This window comes from Natrix helvetica (genome assembly GCF_964273705.1).
Source record: "Natrix helvetica genome assembly, chromosome: 3".
NCBI classification, from domain to species: domain Eukaryota; kingdom Metazoa; phylum Chordata; class Lepidosauria; order Squamata; family Natricidae; genus Natrix; species Natrix helvetica.
The window spans coordinates 48,456,260-48,477,149 of record NC_138549.1 but is presented as its reverse complement, the minus strand read 5'-3'; the positions used below and the strand labels follow the sequence as shown (position 1 = coordinate 48,477,149).

Here is a 20,890-nt window from a genome sequence, read left to right as displayed (position 1 = left end):
AGTGTGGTGGCTTCTCAGTTTCCACGACATCTGGAGGAGAATGATTATCTAGACCCGCGCCAGTCCGGCTTTCGCCCTGGGCACAGCACTGAGACGGCCTTGGTCGCGTTGGTAGACGATCTCTGGAGGGCCAGAGATAGGGGCTGTTCCTCTATCCTGGTCCTATTAGACCTCTCGGCGGCTTTTGATACCATCGACCATGGTATCCTGTTGCACCGACTGGAGGGGTTGGGGATCCGGGGCACCGTCTTGCGGTGGTTCGGCTCCTACCTCTCCGGCAGGACGCAACGTGTGTTGGCAGGAGAGCAGAGGTCGACCCTAAGCCCCCTCATCTGTGGGGTGCCACAGGGGTCGGTCCTCTCGCCACTCCTGTTCAACACATACATGAAGCCGCTGGGTGAGATCATCCGTGGTTTTGGGGTGGGATACCACCTGTACGCTGATGATACTCAGCTGTACATTTCCACCCCGAACCACCCCAACGAGGCCGTCGAAGTGATGTCCCGGTGTGTGGAAGCCGTACGGGTCTGGATGGATGACAACCGACTCAGGCTCAACCCTTCCAAGACGGAGTGGCTGTGGGTCCCGGCTCCCCGGTTCAACCAGATAATTCCATCTCTGGCCATTGGGGGCATTCAACTTGCCCCCGTGGAGCGGGCGCGCAATTTGGGCGTCCTCCTGGATGCCAAGCTGTCCATGGATGAACACGTGACAGCTGTGGCCAGGGGGGCGTTCCATCAGGTTCGCCTGGTGCGCCAATTGCGCCCCCTATTGGACCGGGACGCTCTACGCACAGTCACCCATGCGCTGGTGACGTCTCGCCTGGACTACTGTAACGCTCTCTACATGGGGCTTCCCTTGAAATGCACTCGGAGACTACAGTTGGTCCAGAATGCGGCCGCGCGGGTGATTATGGGGAGCACCAGGTACTCCCACGTGACACCACACCTGCGCGAGCTGCACTGGCTTCCTGTGGTCTATCGAGTGCGTTTCAAGGTTTTGATTACGATCTTTAAAGCGCTCCATGGCTCAGGACCTAGTTACCTCCGGGACCGTATTCTGCCCCATACATCCCTACGACCTATTCGCTCGCACAGAGAGGGACTTCTCCAGGTGCCGTCCACTAGACAATGTCATGGGGCGGCGCCTAGGAGCAGAGCCTTCTCTGTGGCGGGCCCAGCCCTGTGGAATGACCTCCCCCCGGATATTAGGACCACTACAGACCTCCGCTCCTTCCGTGTTAAGCTCAAGACCCACCTTTTTCAAATATCTGGCCTGGCCCAACCATAACTTCGTTACGCTCCTGAGGGGTTTTTAATTCAGCAATTTTATTTAGGGGATTTTAAACTGTGTTTTAACTGTGTTTTTAGCTGTGTTTATTGTCTTTCACTTGCAGGTCTACTCTCCTCCATGCACAAATGTAATTGTCCTTGTTTTTTCGTATGTATGTGTGTCCTATGTGTATTTTATCTTTTTGACTGTACGCCGCCCCGAGTCCTTCGGGAGAGGGTTGCGGCTAATCAAATAAAATTTGATTTGATTTGATTTGATTTGATATCAATTTGAAGTATACATAGTGCTCTGATATCAGACCAGCAGGAAGTGTAAACAATTCTTTATCTTTTAATATAGTGTGTAATGTACTAATACACTAGTTTCCATCTTATTTTAGGAATTGTTTCATAAAGAATAGAAATTTGTCTGTTTGTTCATTTGTTTATTCAATTTCTATGCCACTCATTTCAGTCAAATACTTTGGATGACTTACGAAAAATATTATAATTAAGACAATAAAAACATTTTAAGACAAAACAATAAAAAATAAAAATATACAAAATAAATAAAAAAAAACATAGCAGTTGAGATGCTTCGCCAGTTAGCAATGCAGCCAGGAAGTGGGATCCTTGATGCATTAAACACCCCAGGCTCAGGAACATAGTCAAGTTTTCTAGAGCTTTAGGAAAGGCTAACAGGGTTGGCGCCATTCTAATGTCTGAAAGGATGTTCTGTAGAGCAGGGATCACTGCAAAAAAAGCCCATCTTCTAGTCCCTGCCAGCGGCACTCTTTGGCTGATGGGATCTGCAATATGTCCATTTCACTAGATGGGTAGAAATTCTTGGAAAAAGGCAAATCTCTCAGGTAACATGTAGTAGTCATGTAGTACTTTAAAGATGATAACCAACCATTATCTTGAATTGTACCCAGAAACACACCAGTAACAAATGCAGCTACAGAGAAGTGCTATGTGTGCAGTATATCTGGCAGCATTTGAAGTTTCTGAAAGTTCTTTAGGGACAACCCCATGTGGGTGCATTACAGTAGTTTAAACAAGAGGTTACAAAGGGATGAGATACTGTAAGCAGGGCCTCCCAATTCAAAAATTGGTACAAATGGCACACTACCCAAAGGTATGCAAAGGCTTTCTAGCCTCAACTGCCACCTGCTCTTCAAGCAAGAGCTGCAAGTCTAAGAGGACTGTAAGATTCCACTCTGGATCTCTCTTTGGGGTAGTGCAATCCCATCCGAATTAAAAGTGGAGGGATCTTGTTTCAGAGGGTCCAAATATGTTATTCTCTTCTAAATAATGAAGAGAATGTAAGTAATAAAGCTATTTAATTCATAAATTAATAGATTTAATTTCTGTAAAACAGTACAGTAGTAAAAACTGGAGGGAAAGTAAATTTTTAAGGCAACAATGTTTCTTTGTAAAATATATGACCTAATTGAAATCAGTTTGACCAAACTATGAGAATGACTTAAGGATTCTGCAGATCAATGGGATTGTTCATGCAATTGGAACTGCAAAGATTGCCATTGCTAAGTGATGTAGCACTTTATAATTGCATTGCTTAGCGATGGAAATTTTGGTCACAATTGCAGTTGTCTGTCAAGGACAACCTGTAATATATTAATGGGATATAAACTGACAGTGATTGATCAGAAAAGGGATCTTAGAGTCACAGTAGATGGCTCAATGAAGATGTCAATCCTGTGTTGACTATAAAATTGCTAGTGCTATATAATAATTTTGTTATACACATCTTGAGATTATACCACAGTATGTTTATGTGGTCACACATCTTAAAAGATAATATCAAGTTGAAAGAGACCAAATTATTTTCACTATAAGGCAGCACACATTATAGATAAATTGTTATAAATAGAAAAGGATAGATCATCAGTCTAGACCAGTGGTTCCCAACCTTTTTTGGCCCACCTAAGCATCTCTAAAATCCTGATGCCCCCCTCCCCACACTGCAGACATAGCTGTTTAAATCTATTTCTTCTGTGATTGAACAAAAGGAACCAGTTTCCAAATGAAATTGAAGTACAATGATAATTATCTCCATCTGTGATTAAGGAAAAATCCTTCAGCTTCAGGAGATAAGAAATGCACACTTTTGATGTTCTGTTTGAAATCAGTAATGGGCTAACATCCATAATTCAGTTGTATATCAGCTCAATAATGTTAAAATGTTTTAGCTTTCAAGGAATGTGACGCTCCGCCAAGCAGCTGGAGCGTTGCGGAGGCTCGCAGAGGCATTGCAAGAGGTAAGGACTCATGCACGTGCTGCGTGCGCATGTTGCACACGTTCATGTGGTGAATGCTGGGCCCCGTTGCAACCATATCGGTTGCAATGGGATCCGGAACCCACCACTGTCGGCAAGACACTTCCACCGAAGGCCCACTGATGATATTACCTAGTCGGATAACAAAACATTTGACAAACCCGGTGAGCAAACCACTGCCAAAAATTAAACAAGCATTTTAGGGAATAAAAATGACTATATATATCAATAAATATATACAACTGTGTGAACACAAATGTATTATAGTATGTATGACTACAAAATATAGATTTGCATCCAATTACAATCCCTTTATCAAGAAGGCAAAAAACACCCAACAAACTTTCCCCAATTAGAAACAATTATTCTGATCAGGTCTTCAGTTTCTATTGTAGTTTAGTCTTTCTTAATCCAAGCATGTTGCTTGTTGCCAAAGCATCAGGTAGAAGCAGACTTCTAATAAATGCATTGTAGTAAATGTTTCCAGGTTTCTTCAGGTTCCCTATTGTAATTCCTTATATGAAAGAGAAAGAAGGGGAGTGTGTGTGTCTGTCAGAGATGTAAGACACAGTTGTGGCACCATAATGAACAAGATACTGAGTTTATGTAGGCTAAGCTCTGGAACTCTGAAAGATAATCCCTCAAATCACAAAAAAGCAGAAATAAGATTATTTTATAAAGAATACAGTAAAGAAGCAATGGGGGCCCAATCCTCACTGCCTCCTCAAACATGCAAAAAGTCAGTGTTGCTATGTAGGATGTATGCAAAGGGATGGCGTTTTGCCTGGTCTTGCTTTGCAAAGCCTGGAATGTGTTTTTACAGGATTGCACACCAGTCTGTATCTGCCTTTTGAACTTGATGCTATTTTCCATCAAGAAGTCAAGTTCAAACTCTGTCCACCAAGGTGTTCCTCAGTACAGGCTGTCAGAGAACTCTTCTTGCTTAGGGTCACTACTGTGGAAACCACTGCACTTGTTTTCACAGTGTAGAGGAAATTACACGCAGGAAAAAAATGCTCATACAAGGTCAGTTTAATGGGACATTGCAAGGGTGGAGGCTAGATGTGTATTTATACACATGCACAAAATGACAAATCAGAATGATGCACTAGAAACTCCTGTGGTGCAAAAAAATGTGTATCAACTGCATATTTTTGAAACCGCAGACAAGATCTACTACAGCGTATACTAGAGAAAGCAACACATTCTATGTTCTGCTTGATTTATCTCTTTTCTTTAGCTAAACACACTAGGCCACAGCACAGCCACAAGAATGTGTTTTTGGCAGTATTCTTCCCTGAAGCATAAGGCAAAAGAGTAGTAAAAACAGGTTTTTACAGCATAATGCCTTTAGCTGCTTTAAATACTGAGATACTCAGATACTGAGATACTCAGTATTTTGCATGGTACCTTATCAAGGTATACATGAAGATTTGGCAGATATTTTATTACAGTTGCAGCTCTGTTTTAAATTGAATTTGTTTTAATCTAATCTATGGCATTTTGGTTACATTAGTTATCTAATCAATCTCAAATAGTAGTTTGGATTTTAATTTTGCATACTGAGAATAGCACACACATACATAAAGTTAAGTTGAGACCCGAATAATAATATGAAATCATTTTAATCAAATAACTCCATTTAGGCACCTTATTTAGCATGGGTGTGAAAGATACAGTGTTTTAAGGAAAATAGCTATCGTGTCTTGTAAAGTTATTCTTTAATGCATGAAATCTATGGAAGCATTATCTGAATTAAAACAGCAGGACTTTGCATAGAACATTTCTAAACTATTCATTATTTATTCTTGCTGTGAGTGAATTTCATATGCATATTATAAGAATTTCAGTTCCTTAACATAAAAGGAAAAAAAAGTGCTGCTTTTATATTCTGTGGTACAGAGTACCTAACTTACCAAGAATATAGCTTTCAATTAAAAGTGAATATTGTTAAAGGTAATAACAATAATGATAATAATAATACAGTAGTCTTTGACTTATGGCCATTCGTGTGACTTAGGACGATGCTGAAAAAAGTGACTTCTAACCAATCCTTACACTTATGATCATTACAGCATTGCCATGGTGATGTGACCATGTTGCATATGTTATGTCTTTATGTGGACACACAAATGTCTAGTCATTTTAAAATTGTTTTACTATCCTTCTTGTGTTAATTTTTTGGTTGTAGAAACTTTTCATAAGTGATTCAATAAAAAAAGTATTTTTAGTTCTCTATCGTTTTAAAATAGCAAATCTGGCCCTAACTATGAATTCAGTTAATTTTTTCTTACCATAATCTCAAGGCAAGATTGGTAGCAAATAAATTTAACAAATAAATATATAAAATAAATAAATGCCTTAGGGAATAAGGACATTAAAACCCAAAGCAGGATTCATTGTGAAATATTATTGGGTGACTTTTTTCCATTTTTTTCAGAACCTTCAACCTAAAGAACAGGTAAGGCATTCTTTGGGCAATGATAAATAATTCTGTCTTGCTCTTTACAATACCAAACTTTTGTAATGTACAAATTGAAGATTTACCTTCATAGTGAACATTTATAATTTTACTTTGTTGTGAAAACAACATTTTTTTATTATGTTGGCTAAAAAGAACAATCAAAATTTCAATCTGTAGTTAAATAGAAATGAAAATGTTTGATTATAGATCTAGAGAAACCAGGCACTTTCCAATTGTGAGGCTCCTAACCAAAGTTAAAAATAATGACATAGTGAAACAAAACAGGGTATCAAGAAAGTAGTGAAATCGAATTACAATTTAAAAAAATTAAATTTGATGCTGTTTGCGGTAAAGCCTAATGAAAAGTGGATGTCTTATTCTCTGCCCATTCTACTCCATTCCACTCTACCCTCTACTTGGAGGAAATTTGATATCAATATTTGCTAATTTTCTCAAATTTACAGAACATACAAGTCACTACAATTTTCATGAGTTTTTAATGTTGGAATTCTTAACGTAAAACTTTTTCTAAAAATTTACAATTATGCATCATTTTAAAATCATGGTTTAGATTATATTGACCTTTATTTGCTTCTCCTAAGTCTTATTTATAAAATGTACCAGGTTAGCTACAACTACGTTCCATTAAACTAAGCAAACTTATTTTATATTGTAAAATAGCAAGAAACATTTGACTATAAAAACAGACCTTTAGCTTGACAAAATTCAGAACTTAGGTTTACACTATTTTTCTTTAACTTGACTGTAGTATTTACAAGCTAGCTTGTGTTACACTGACATCTGCTGAATGAAAAGAGAAGATGTAGTTCTAATGACAATTTAAGTGCTACTTATCTTTTCATTAAAATATAATGTCATTAAAATATGTTCACTTTTGTGACTTAAAAATTACATTTGCAACTTTATACAAAGAAATTGTTACTTAAGAAAATTATAATAAATGTTTGATAGCATTGTTTTAACCTATATTTCAGCTTCTGCATGTCCTGCTGACTTTCTTAAAAAGTTTTTAGCCACATTGGTATTATTCAAACTAGTTATTAATAATTTTCTAAAATATGATTAGTGTAAATAGTGTAAATTTAAATAATTTAGATTATAGTCCCATATATATTTTCCAAGGTAAGTATCATTGATCTTAATGTGATTGCTGGCCTGAGCTGTCAGCCCAGCAACAAACATTTACAGCAACTTCGCTCAGTTTTATTATTTTATTATATAATTCACTTTTTAGTGCTTTTACTGGACTTATTTTTACTTAACTAGCTTTGTTTGGATGATATGATAGTGAAATCAAATACACAAATAATGGATTTTGCCTGGAGCTGGTAGTTATGGAGAAAAGAAAGAAACACCATAGTGTTTCTCCCCCCTTTAAACACTTTACACAAAAGAGAAGTGTAAGTAAAATAAATTCTCTGCCTCACCTCTAATAAATTTGAAGCACTAGAATGGAACCTCCAAACAGAGCTGGCAAAACAACAATCAGATGTTTCCTCATTTCTTGGGATGAGCAAAATGATAGCAAGTCACCATTACAAGTAACCAACCCGGGTATCTGTTGCAGGAGAGTCAAAAGGAACCCCAAAAATAATAAAGATCAGAACATAGACAGACTACCATGGGGAAAATTCAACTGAGTTTATGGCAAAACAGTGCCTCCTCACAGCACAAACTGTTATGTCAATAGTTGAGTAGTTTACAGCCATAAAACATGAATAGGAGACATTGAAAAGAGATATAGCTGTTTTTCTTCAAAAGTAAGGACCCTCTACTCTCACTAAACTTCTGTAACAGACACAGTCATATCTCCCACTGGGCAAGTACACTAATAAGGAGCAAAGAGGAAAGTAATAGCTAAAGAACTTGTCAAAAAGCCACAGTTCTCTTAATTCACTATCTTCTGATAAAGCAAAGGGAGGGGAATTACAAATGTTAAAGATTCCTTGGAAGTCAGCAAAGTATCCTCCACCAAATTAAATTGTTCATTGCAAACACAACAGATTGCTCTCAGAATTTGCATGGACAGCCTTAACCTTGGATGTTGGAATACCAGGAGAGCAATCCTAGCTTCCTTAGGTCACCTCACTGCCAAGATGGGCAGATTGATCTGTGTGCTGTGGAATGGCTTCCAGATGCTCCAAATTGGAAGCAGATACACCTGTCCTTTAAGCAGTCTAAACTTTTCCTTCTGAGAATCTCTGTCTAATTTCAGCCCCTGTGGCAAGGTCTTGTGTCCCTGCATTGGAAACCCTTCCAGGTGCCGGGGCTGCTGCTGCTGCAGATCCAGCCCCCCTGTTGCCTGCTGTGGTAGGTACAGCTGCCCCATCAGTCACTGAGGTTGGACATGGCTGATTGGCTGGGTTCAGATGAGGGCTTCATGTACCTTGAGATTTTTGAAAAAACCCTGCATAAACTTGATGTCTTGCTGCATCATCCAGTTGGCCTGGCCATGTTCTCTGCCCATCTCCTCCTCCTCCTCCTCCTTCTCCTCCTCCTCCTCCTCCTGTTTTTCCATCTCCATCTTCTGCTCTTGGTGGCAGCTTCCACTGCTTTCACAAGTAAATTTCACCTCTGCAGTTTTCTCTTCCCTGTCCTTCCTTTTGATGCCCAGGAACCATCTGGGTCTTGGCAGGTCACTGTGTCTCTTGTCCATTTGGAGAGATCAAGCTCAGGACAAAGGCTCCCACTAGCATTCAATCTCCTGATTGCTCCCTTGAGCCAACATTGCATGTACGGTTCCAATGGTAGAGGTGATGTCCTCTCCAGGTTGACCACGATTGCAGATTCCCCTTAATGTCAGACAGGCCCCAGTATGATCTCTTAGGGAAGTAGGACTCTCCATTTGGTTGAAGTAAAAAGGCACTTTTAGTAAGAGATGCTGATTGCAGTAGAGTCAAGTGGAATCTAAAGATCCCATGCACTAACACAGAATTAAACCTCTGGGTTGCCCTAGACCTCTCCCCTCCCCAATGATCTGTCCATGTGTTTGGACTGGTAAAATTCCATTCTCAGGGCAAACGGTCTTGAAGATGCCAATATGCCAACAGATTCCAATCCATTCTGTTTTTCCTCAAATGTCACTTCCCGCTCCCAATTTCCCATCATAAAGGTATACAGATTTATTGTCCATTTGTTCCCCCCTCCCTTTCTAAATTGATGATAGAACACCAGCAAGGCACCAAGCCAAAGCTGGTGGATCTGACTGTGAATGTAAATCACAGTTTCCAGTACTGTTGTAACTTTGGTGGTTAAACAAATGGTTGAAAGTCAAGTTACCACGTCATACTATGGTAAATATATGAGATATATGGAGTTGCCCTCCAATTGTTGTTATATATTTTTTTTCCAGGCCAGGGATTATGTCAGAGAGTGTGTTTTCCTGAAATATATGGAAGTTATGGATTCCTATTGCTAAAATATACAGATTTGAAATTTACAAGAATTGTATAAAGTATAAAAACAAATTTGGCTTTCTGCTCTCATGAATTTTACTTCTTTAAAATCCTTTAGTGATATATTTGAAATGATGTGTCTACCATTTCTGTTATTTATAAAGTTATATGTATGTAGTGAGTTTCAAAAGTAATTTTTTTTACAGCTGGCAGCCAATAAAATACATAAAAGTTAGTCATAATAGTTTGCTCAGAAGTATTTTATATATTTTATTTAGAAATAGTTTCTTTTGAGTCACGTAGGTTCCTTTTTTCTGGGTTACAAAATTATTACGGTAATAGAGAAAAATGACTACCACAAGAAAAGTGGCTACCACTAGAAGGAAGGATCATTTACAGAAATTCAGCAAATAGCAGAAGAAGGGATTATTCAAAACACTTTACAAAAGATGCTTAAGGAATTAGGGACTAGTGTTATTCCATCAATTAAAGTGGTTGAAGAAAAGTTGACCGCTTTAGAAAAAAGATTGAAAGAGAAGTAACTATGGAAGATAATATTGGAGAATTCTGTAGAAAAAATGACTGGAGAATCTAAACAGTATAACGAAAAATAGAAATTCTGGAAACTAAAGCAGAAATAACCAATGAATAGATGGAAAGGACTTTAGACCATTCAGATAGTCCTTGCTTACCATTCTTTCAGCAACCATTGAAACTTTCTGAAGGCTTTACAAAGCATCACAAAAATGGCACATGCTGTTTAGAGAACGATGTCAGGAAGAAGGCCTGGTGTGACTAGCAGCTGCTTGCATAGAGTTAGTTCAACTGCACCTCATCAACAGTAGTAGAAAAACAGTGAACGCCAGCTGTCATGGCAGGGCGGCAGAACGTAGGATGGTAGTGTACCTAGGACTTTACACAGTGATGCTGGAGTGGCTACATTATTACATTCACAATGATGGAAGAACAATGGTATCCCCACAGTGGAGAGATTTCCAGGAGTTGTAGTGTACAGATAGTCTGACTTACAACAGGTCATTTGAGGCCCTGGAAAAGATAACATGACAATTTTTCACTTATGACTGCTGCAGCATCCACATGGTAGTCATGATCAGCTTTTGCCAAATTTGATAAGCAAAGTCAATGGGGAAGCCATTCATTTAACAACTGTTACTAACTTAACAACTGTGGTGATTAACAACTATGGCAAGAAAGGTCTAATATGGGGCAAATTCACTTAACTGTCTTTCTTAGCAACATAAGGTTTGGGCTCAATTGTGGTTATAAGTTGAGGACTACTTATACTGAAAATGACTCTGAGAAAGTGAAGCTGCCTATTGTGACTAAGACCAAGGAACTAATGAACCTTGGTAGCGCAGTGATGAAAGTGCAGTATTGCAGAACAACTCTGCCCACTAATTTGTGCTACCTTTATTTTTTGGCTGATCTAAAACTTTTTTCACTTTAATAATCCTTCCTCTTTCTGACTATTACATTTTATTAAAGACACTTAGAGATCTTTGTTCTCCTTAAGCTTGATACGAATAAGAGAAAGTTGAATCTGCCATTCGGAAGCCAGAACTTGGTTTTTTTCTCCTTTTGAAACAAAGTATCCTTTGCTTTATTTTCTCTGAGTTTGTTGACATTGTAACTAGAGGGTTTGCAGCTTGTCTGTAGAGACTGATACTGGCTCAAGGACACGAACTGTTTTTCTTGCAGGTGTTCTTGTGGAATATTTTGGACAAGGGAAGGGAAAGAAAAGAAAAGATAGAACCCTCATTTCTTTTTTCGTCTTGAAAAAATTAAAAGGATCTTATGTTTAAGCAATTTTAAAACAATTTATACATACAATTTAATATATACATAAAAGAGATATTGAAAGCAAGAGTGGCAGTGGATTTCAAACTTTTTCTTTTCTTCTGGGAAATATGCATTCATATACAGATGAAGAAACCCTAAGCTACCAGGATTTTTTGGATGGAATTTTAAAGATATTGGAAGGATTTGAGAGGTTTGATAAGAAGCTAGATAGATTATTGTCTGGCTCAACAAAAGATGAAGGGACTGGAGCCTCAAAAAATTAAAGAAGAGAGTGAAGATATAGAAGATAAAAACAAGATAACAGATGAACCTAATAATGGAGCACCTAAGAGTGAAAGTGGAAAGGGGGGAACATGGAAAAGTGAATTTGATTATTATTACATACTTGAAGATCTGGAGCTCTACCCCCCTGTCAAGATATGGATTTGATGATGGAATTAAGAAGAGAAACAGCTTTAGAAAGACATTGGATAATTAAAGACATGCCAATTTTAATACTAATTCAAGGGCAACTAGACTATATGAGAGATCTTTCAAGCAAAAAAGTGCGGAAAGAAGTTTTAAAAAACTTTATAAAGAAGTTTATAAGAGAGTTGACACAACAACTGGCTAAAGAGACAGTTTTGTTCCTGGAAAGACACAGGCTGATGATGGTTGATAACTCAAAACTTAGTTAACTTTTGGTGATTAATAAGTAGGATTTTTTAGACACTTTTAGAATGTTCTCTTTAAAAATTTTTTGTTAATTAATAATTCATTATGATAATAATAATAATGAAGTAATAATTCAATTAGTGAAAATAATTTGGATATAAACTGTAAATTGCGACCTGGGGAAAAGATTTATCAATTCCACTAATATATTTTTGTTTAGATTTTATTATAAAGATGTAATTTTTCTTGGGCACTTATAAACTCTACTAACAAACTTTTGGTTAGACTTTATTATAAAGATGTAATTTTTCTTGGGTCGGTGGGGAGGAGATGTGATATGACAAAAAAATCTTTTTTTTTCTTTAGATAACTATAATAACAATAAGAAAATGTTAATGGATAATGTTTAATGATTGTTATATGTCTTGGCATTGGTAAAAGCAATTAGATATAAGCCTTAGATACTGAGTTGGGAAAAAAAGGGGAATATGCTATAAAAGGGTAATTATTGGAGGTTTATAGGAATAGCTAATGAATGCCAGTAGATGGTTGTGTCTTCAAGTGCAAATGATTCTAGATAAAAGCATATTTAAATAATTACAGCTAAATGAGAATGATGGTATATTGATGGTAAAATACATAAAGATCTTCGATTTTAAAATGTAAGTTAAAATATGAAGGATGTATAGTAATGCACGAAATTCATTTGTAACCAATCGACATGCTTTCTACAAGATGTAATGAAGAATGGGGTTTTTTTGTATTTTTGTTTAATTAAAACAATAAAAATTTTTTTTAAAAAAGAATTCAAAGTATCTAAAATAAACAGCAAAATACTAAATACAATTTTAATCTTAGAAAGCTATAAATGGACCAAGGGAATGGGAACATTGAAAGTTTTACAGTAATTCTGAATTTTAAAAAGTGAACAGCTTCTCATGGGAAATAGATTCTATTTTGGGCTTTGCTGGACAAAACAAAGTAATTTGATGATTTTTTAAAAAAAACTACACTAGGGGAGACAAAGATTTTAGGTAGAGGAAAGCTTTACAACTTTGCTAAATGTTGCAAATTGTTCTAACAATAAAAATACTGAGAAAGTTTTGAAGCATTGAATCAGAAAATTGTTGGCACAATATAAAAAATGTCAGTAATGATGTTTGAATAGAATAGAGCTGGAAAGGACTTGGAAGTCTTCTAATCCAACCTCCCTATACCATTTCAGACAAGTGGCTGTCCAATCTCTTCTTTAAAATCTCCAGTGATGTCTGCTTCCAAGGACAGATTATGTACAAAAAATGTTATTGAAGGTGTAGAACAAATTTTAGCTGACAACTTAGAATAGAAACCCTGTGGTGTAGTGGACCTCAAATCTGGTGAAAACACTAGTGAATGCCATTCTTCTGGAAGGCTCAGAACTCTGACATTCGCTAGCATTTTTCCCTCCGGAAGGATGAAAACGATGCTGTTCACTAAAATTCTAACAAACCCCCTCATTTTGAAAGGCTCAGAATACGGTGTTAGCTAGAGTTTTCACCAGATTTGAGGTCTGTTCCTCCAGGTTGCAGGAGGATTCTCTCTCCTGCACAGAGGAGAGGGGAAATTTCCTTGGTGTGCTGGGGAAACATCTCAAACCCAACATATCTTCTGTTTACAACTTTATCTGCCAGTTTCCGCAGTGACATTCGGGAAAAACTGGCAGAGAAGATTGAAAAAAATGGAGATCACATGATTGCAAGGCCCTTGGCAACAAATCGTAAATTTTTCTATCATTACAATTACATTTAACATTTTGTATATTCCCTGAACTTTCTTGATTCTTTTAATACAGTGAGAGCATATCAGCATTAGTTACTATTCATATACTAATAAAATTATCATGTTTGTTTGACACTTTGTAACCTTCACTTGGATGAAACATTGCATCATAGGGCAAAACTTTGTCAAGAAAGGTACCTCAAATGAGCTAACTTGTGAATGCCGGATCCATTACCCCTTGGAATGAAATTTGAGGTTTTTGCTGCTTCGGCACCACCAGCGCACTACTGCAGTCAGCCACAGTGATGTGATTCTCATTTTCAATGTTAATTGACAGATTCCCATAAATTGATGGGGAACCCAGAAGGTCCTGATATGAATGCCAATGTACCAATGCTCTTTGCCGTCTTCTCACTAGCAATTCCTTGCTTGTGGGAAGTTTGCAGGGAGAATATGAATGAAAAAAATGGTTCACTTCTTCTGTGCTCACACTCCATTTATCCTTGCCCCCGGGGCAACAGCCACACCTGCATGCTGAGAAGAGGAAGGAGAAAGGGAGGAAGGAACATGGAGGGAAGGAAGCAATAAACGAAGAAATGAGAAAAGGAGGAAAGGAAGGGGAGGAAGAAAGGAAGGGAAGAAGAGGAATGGAGGAAACAGGAGGGAGAGAAGAGTAAGAGAATGGGAGCCACTGTCTTGCCTATTGGGAAGGGAAAGCAAGGGAGAGAGGAGGACAGGAAGGAGGGAGAAAGGAATGAAGAAAGGAGAAGAGAGAAAGTGAGGAAGAATGAAGATGGATGGATGGAAAGAGATGGAGGGGAGGGAGGCAGAAAGGGAGAAAAGGAAGCAAGGAACAGAGGAGGGAGGAATGGAAGGAAGAGGGACAGAAAGAGGGAAGGCAGGAATGAGACAGAAAGAAGGAACAGGAGAAGGGAAGAGAAAGGGAGGGAAGGAGGGGAGAAAAAGGGGAGAGGAGGTGGGAAGGAAAGAAGGTCCTAATGCTCATTGCCAGCTTCCCACAAGGAAACAATGTAAAAGTCATCAGGAAATTCAAAGTCACTCTCATTCCAAATGGTTTTTTTGGCTGCTTGTGGTCTGTTTCTCTGTGTGGTTAAGGAAATATCTCTGAAATGATGAGCCAATGGATCATGGATTATCTTGTTACTTTATACATTTGAAAATGTTTCTCAGGATTGTGAATCCTCCAGATTAATAATTCCTTTGATGAGGAAGATAGGCAAGCAAAAAATAAAAAAATAAAATTTGGTTGAAATTCCTTGGTTTTTACCCACCCTTCATCTTTTGCAACAACTTGTCTGAGAGAACCCTTTCCAATGTCAATGAAATATATTTCAATATCTAATATCATCTACTTTTTAGCACACATTTTAATACACAATTTTACTACATAATTTTTTAAACATAAAACATTAAAATGCAAACTAAAGGAAAAAATGGAAGAACAACAAAAGTGAAAAATTATATAAATATAACTATAACAATAATGTTCTTGGACATTTCTTAACATAGATAATAATATAAAGACCTCTCTTATTTCTAATTTTAGACAAATAACACCAATATTATAAAATATCTTAAAGTACTGTCAACATACTAAAATCCCCAATATACGTAAAATGTTTTTCTCTTAATTTCATCTAAAACATAGGAAATTAACAAGTGTAAATATTTTAAAAAACATTTCTCTAATCAAACCTAATATAACCTCCAAATCCCAAAGTCAAAGTAAAGATTCTTCTCTTTATCTTGTAAGAAATATAACAATAGTCTCCAGGCCACATGAAATTTAGACAAATTATCCCTGGTGTCAATTTTGCTATCTCAGCTCCTCACAATCCATTCTAACATGGTGGGTATATGTTCTCTTTTCCATCTGGGCAAATAACAACCTTGCTGCCATTATCATATATAAAAATGAAGTCTCATATTTTTTCACCATTTATCGGCCTCCCTGAAAGAAAAAATTCAGTTTTCAATATTATGTTCATTTTCAAAAATTTATGAACCTGTTTCCAAAATTTCTTAGCCTTACATGTCCACCAAAAGTGGAAAAAAGTATTGTTACATAATATTGTAATCAATATTTTTAGCCCATTTGACAATACAATCTTTCACAAATTCATCTTCAAATTAAACTTCAACATTTTATATACTTTTGCAATAAGTTGGTCATCATTACTACATAATTGTTCTTCAGACTCCATTTTTAGTCTGCAGTTTTTAAAATATCTTTCTTACAATTGCAAATATGTAAACCAATGACAATTATGTTCCCTTATCATTTTGTTCTCGAGTTTTAAATCTAAGATCCACAACACAAACCAACAAATCAGCATATACCATTCATAGTTGTTTAACAATCATTTCCTTTCTAAAAAAAGGCTTCTTGAGAGACATCTATAAAAGCAATTTACAAAATAACCTTACTTTATGTCTGTTCCAAACTCAATATGACATCTTACAAAATGATTCTTAAATGCTACATTCACTTTTAATTTCTCAAGCCATAAGCAATTGTTCCATGCAAATCTCAATTCAAGACCTTCCAGCTCCAGTAGCCTTTTATTTTTTTTAAGTTACCCAATCTTTTATCCAAACCTAACATCATGCCTCAAAATATAATTTCAGCTCAGGCAAAGCCAACTCTCCTCTCTCTTTAGTATCCTAAATCAATTTATATTTAATTTTTGGTTTTTGCTTGCCACACAAAGTTAGAAATATCCTTTTGCCATTGTTTAAAAGGTATGTCTGTGGTCATGATTGGTATTGATTGAAATAAGAAACATTCTTAGTAAAACATGTGCCTCATTTTACAATATTTTTGCCACAGTTGTTAAGTGAACCACTACAGTTGTTAAGTGAATCTTGCAGATTCTTGGCTTCCCAGATTTGCTTAATGTCAAGAAACTGACTGGGAAGGTTACAAATGGTGATCACATGACAGTGCAACTGTCATAAACATACTATTTGCCAAGCATCCAAATTTTGATCATATGATCATGGGGATACTACAAGGGTTATAAGTGTGAAAATTGATGTCACTTTTTTCAATGACTTTGTAAATTCGAAAAGTCACTAAACAAATGTTTGTAAGTCAAGGACTTTAGTGTTCACCATATCAGTTTGAAGTTGGAATCTCTTTCTTAACTCCAGGCCTCTTTTGGAAAATTTCTTATTTTTCTGTGTCTTTTTATTTTTAATCTTATTGCAGGTATTGCAATACTGTTTGTTCTGAAATTTCTCTGATATTGTTTGTTGAACCTCTTCCTGGGAACTTTGTCATTCTTGGCTTTGGTTTCTCTTCCTGGCAATTTCCAGTTTATTCTGACACCCAATTTGCTTTCTCCTGTTTCTTGATCTTTGACAATCTCTTTTCGCATGCTTAACAGCTTATTTCAGACAGGTTAGAAATGTGATTCGCACATTGTTTCATTTTTGCACCGTTCATTTTTCTAACTTGCAAAACATAATAGTACTTAAATACCCAATATTATCTGTCAATTCAAGATCAATTCTATTTAGAGAAAGTCTATATTTATATCGTTTCGGGATAACTACAGTGGGGTATCGGCAGCAGCCGCTTGAAGCATATTGCAGCGGTACAAACAGCATGTGCACGACGAGTGGTGTGGCGTGCGCGAGGACAGCCCCCAACTCGCTCTCGCGAGCTACTAGCATAGCGGCAACTGTGGCAGCAACGACTAAATTGTCACCCGTCCCCTCCGCCCCCTCGTCAGGGGGCAGCGAGGACAAGACACGAAGGCGCAGGAAGCCCCCAGGGCCACTGCCGGGCATGCGCGACGCCCCAGGAACATGGCGGAGGCGGCAGCAATAGCGTGAATCTTGGTGGTGGTGGCGGCAGCGGCGGCACCGCGCAGCTGACAGAAGGGCGAGCCGAGCCCCCTGCGTGCTACGAGACCGGGGCTTCCTCGTGTTCGGTGAGTGCTCCGGTTCCAGAGTTGCGAGCGTTTTTGCCTTCAGAGGGAGAAAAACAGGCGGAGTTGGAGCCGCCTTCCCCCTTCGCCGTCGCTTTCTCCTCTCTCTGCTGCGGGATCTCCCCGGTCCCGCATTCTAAAACGCGAGCTGAGAAATGAAAGCATTGATGTCAGATCAGGATTCATCCGCCACCTCCCGCCGAATATTTGGTGTTTGCAGGGTCGGGGAGACTTGTTCCGGATACTCGTCCTCCACCTCCCCCAACCGGTCTTCTAGGCGACTGTCTCTTCTCCATCAGGTTTTCCCGAGCTGCCTCTTTCTTCTCGGCCTCTTGCAACCTCCCTTTGGGTCTTGGGGCAGTCTGGGGCTTCCTTCCCCAGTCCTTGGTTGTTTACTTTAACGAGTCGGAGGAGATTCATAACTCTGCTCTCCCTTCCTCAGCTAAATATTTAGTTTACCTTTCTGATGATCAAAAGGTGAAGAGAAGAAACATTGCAATCCCCTTTGAGGAGGTGCGAGAGGGGAGCTCACCCCTGCATTTAGCCAGGGGGCATGGCAGTCTTATTCCCTCCCGCTTTCGCGCTCTCTCTGGAAAGCCCTGCTACGGGTAGGTGGAAGTCGGCCGGAGAGCCGGTTCTGGACGGGCAGTTTTGCGCTTTGAATGCTGCGCGGTTTTATTTGAAAGGGGAGGGGAGAGGAGCGACTGACGCCTCCTGACCAGAGTTGAGCCAGCACAGCTGTCGCATTTAGCCTAGCTAAATTTAGTAACGATGCTGGCTTTTCTGTTGGGCATGCTGCTTAACAAGCATTTCACTGTAAAATAGGGCGGGAATAACCGTGAGCACTGAAGAAGAGGAGAGGGCAAAGGCGAGTCCCCCTCCCCAAGCCTTTCGGGCTAAACGCTCAAGGACTCAAGCTGTTCGCGGCAGTTCTGCACTATTTTGACCCCCCCCCCCTCCGGCGCGCATTTTAAATTGGCTCTTATTTTGGGGACTTGTTTGGATGTGCTTTGACATTAGCGTAGACGTGGACACACTTCTTCGAGATGTAACTTTCTTCTGGCTGAGGACTCTCCTCCCTTTCTTCTTCTTTGGCCTGAAGTACAGTACTGTATGAGAGTGACGCCTAAAACTTAGTTGTTGGGGACCGGCTCTTGCTGCCGCAGCTACTTCATCTTGCTTGGCCGGCACCCAAAGAATAGATGCGCTTGTAGGAACAAGAAGTTTCAGGAAATTTATTACTTTGGGTTTGTGTGTATTGTTAGTCATAATAGACTTCTGATCCCATTCATTTCTTCCAAGAAACAGTTTTCAACCTGTGTCTATTTTCTTTATGATTTTTGACCAAAGTGTAATCTAGTGTCCTGAAAGCATGCTCAGTACAATTTAGGATAGTTTGCAAAACACTACACTCTATAGTTTTAATACTGAAGATACCTCCTGAGGAACAAGCTCCATTGAGCACAGGGAGAAATATTTGTAAGTAATAATACATAGAATTGCTTTTTGTGTCTGCAAATCACAGTAGCTAGTCTCCACTAAAATGTTTTTATTTTCCTTGCACAAAATCTTGAGTATATTTCTGAATATGTAAGATTGTACAGATAATCACTTTAAATAAAAATCTAATATTCTAATCTAAATGAATAAAAAACAAAGTTTTTTTAATGTAAAGGTTCTCTAAGGTTAATACAACATGTTTCAGCAAAATTAATTTAGATGAAAATCCATGTTATTTTGCCAGTAGATACACAATGGTTGAGTTAGATCAGTTGATCCTTATAATTTCTCTTGAGCTGCTAAAAAGAGTTTAGGGAATACTTAAAAACATTTGTAATCAAAGTACTGATATAGTTTTTCTAAATCTTAGTCCTATAAGAACATGGTCTTTCCAGGTTTGGGACCTAACCACTTTTATTTAATTTGTGTAAAGTTTGGATAACTTTTGAGGCTTATACCCATTAAAATATACATTAAAATGGTATTAATGTAAAAGCAATATGTTTGGGATAAAGGCATAAATAGGTTTTTAACAGTTTTTTTAAAGAATAGGAAATAATATGGCTATGGAACTTAACTAATTCACTGTTGATATTTCCACTTTCCGTCCAGCTCTATAATGGTTGAATTACATACTAGTAATTCTGCTATTGCAGCAATTTCTATGTTAAAGCATATTTCCCTTTATTCTTATCCATGCAGTTTGCTGCTATAATATCTCAGTAGTAATATGTTTAGAAGAAGGCAAATCAATGCAAAGTAATGAACTCTTTGATCTATAGTTTAGCTGTGAAAAATGAATAGAAATCACACAAGATGAGAAGTCCATTCAATTTTCTTATATATGTTTGCATACAGTATACATAGCTGATTGAGGGGAAGATACCTTATATGGTGTTAATAACTGTATTTCCCCCTTTACTTGCTTATCCATTTGCAGGTGGTACAAAAGAGAATCTTCAGACAAAGTTTGAAAGTATATTTTAAAACTTTGTACTTAACATAGTGATCAAACTATCATGGAACAAAGCATGTTTATGTCATTGGGATAATGACTTATTGTTAAAATGTCTGCAATTGGAGTGCAAGAATTTTAAATATTTAGGGGTGAGTTAATGCTAAATTTATTCCATTCTTGTAAGAGGTATTAGTGTTACTCATCTGTTTAGGTACATCAACTATAGTATCTGCTTGTAATAAAGTAAACCTGACTTTATTTTAGGTTTGTGAAAATTTTTTTAAAGAATAAACCAAGAGGAGATGTATTACAAGATGAAACAATGTCCTAAAGATTTAGGATATACAAATTATATTTGGGCCTGCAATAATTGATACATTGTTTTTTTGTCTATTGCAGCTTGTCTTTAAAAATTGTTTCATTTTAACACATCTAGGAATGTTTAGTTCAATAGTTATATTTTTCTCCAATAAAAATATTTTATACCCAGTTTATAAATATTTCTTTGCTTATATAAAATAAATGTAAGAGAAAATTAGTTTCAAAGAACTGCAGCTTTAATTCTAACTAAATTTATATGATTGGATTGATGGTGCTCTTTATATAGGAAATTGTTGTTTAAAAAGTTTAAAATTTATTTGATATGAAACACTATCATGAAAACGGTTAAATGAAAGATCTAGAGCTCTTTGAAAGCAACAGATGTAAATGTAGATTGGGTTTGTCCTTCAGAAAAATAATCCTAGTCTCAGAGCAATATAAAAACTCCTGTCTCACTTCTAGTTTAAATAG

The 20,890-nt window shown here is 37.6% G+C and overlaps 1 protein-coding gene across 7 annotated transcripts in view; it reads left to right on the top strand.

The window, feature by feature from the left end:
* The first annotated feature begins 6,011 nt into the window (after nt 1-6,011).
* The window catches only part of SCML2 (Scm polycomb group protein like 2), a 62,671-nt gene continuing 47,792 nt past the window's right edge, over nt 6,012-20,890 (top strand). Inside the window, exons 1-3 of one of the 7 annotated variants that reach the window (XM_081948756.1) lie at nt 17,730-18,248; nt 18,949-19,119; nt 20,081-20,247. The gene's annotated coding sequence lies outside the window, so the exon portion shown is untranslated. Of the gene's footprint in view, nt 6,033-15,074; nt 17,644-17,729; nt 18,249-18,302; nt 19,120-20,080; nt 20,248-20,890 lie in introns of those variants that run through there. The other 6 variants (XM_081948757.1, XM_081948755.1, XM_081948762.1 and 3 more) reach the window with 6 other exon arrangements.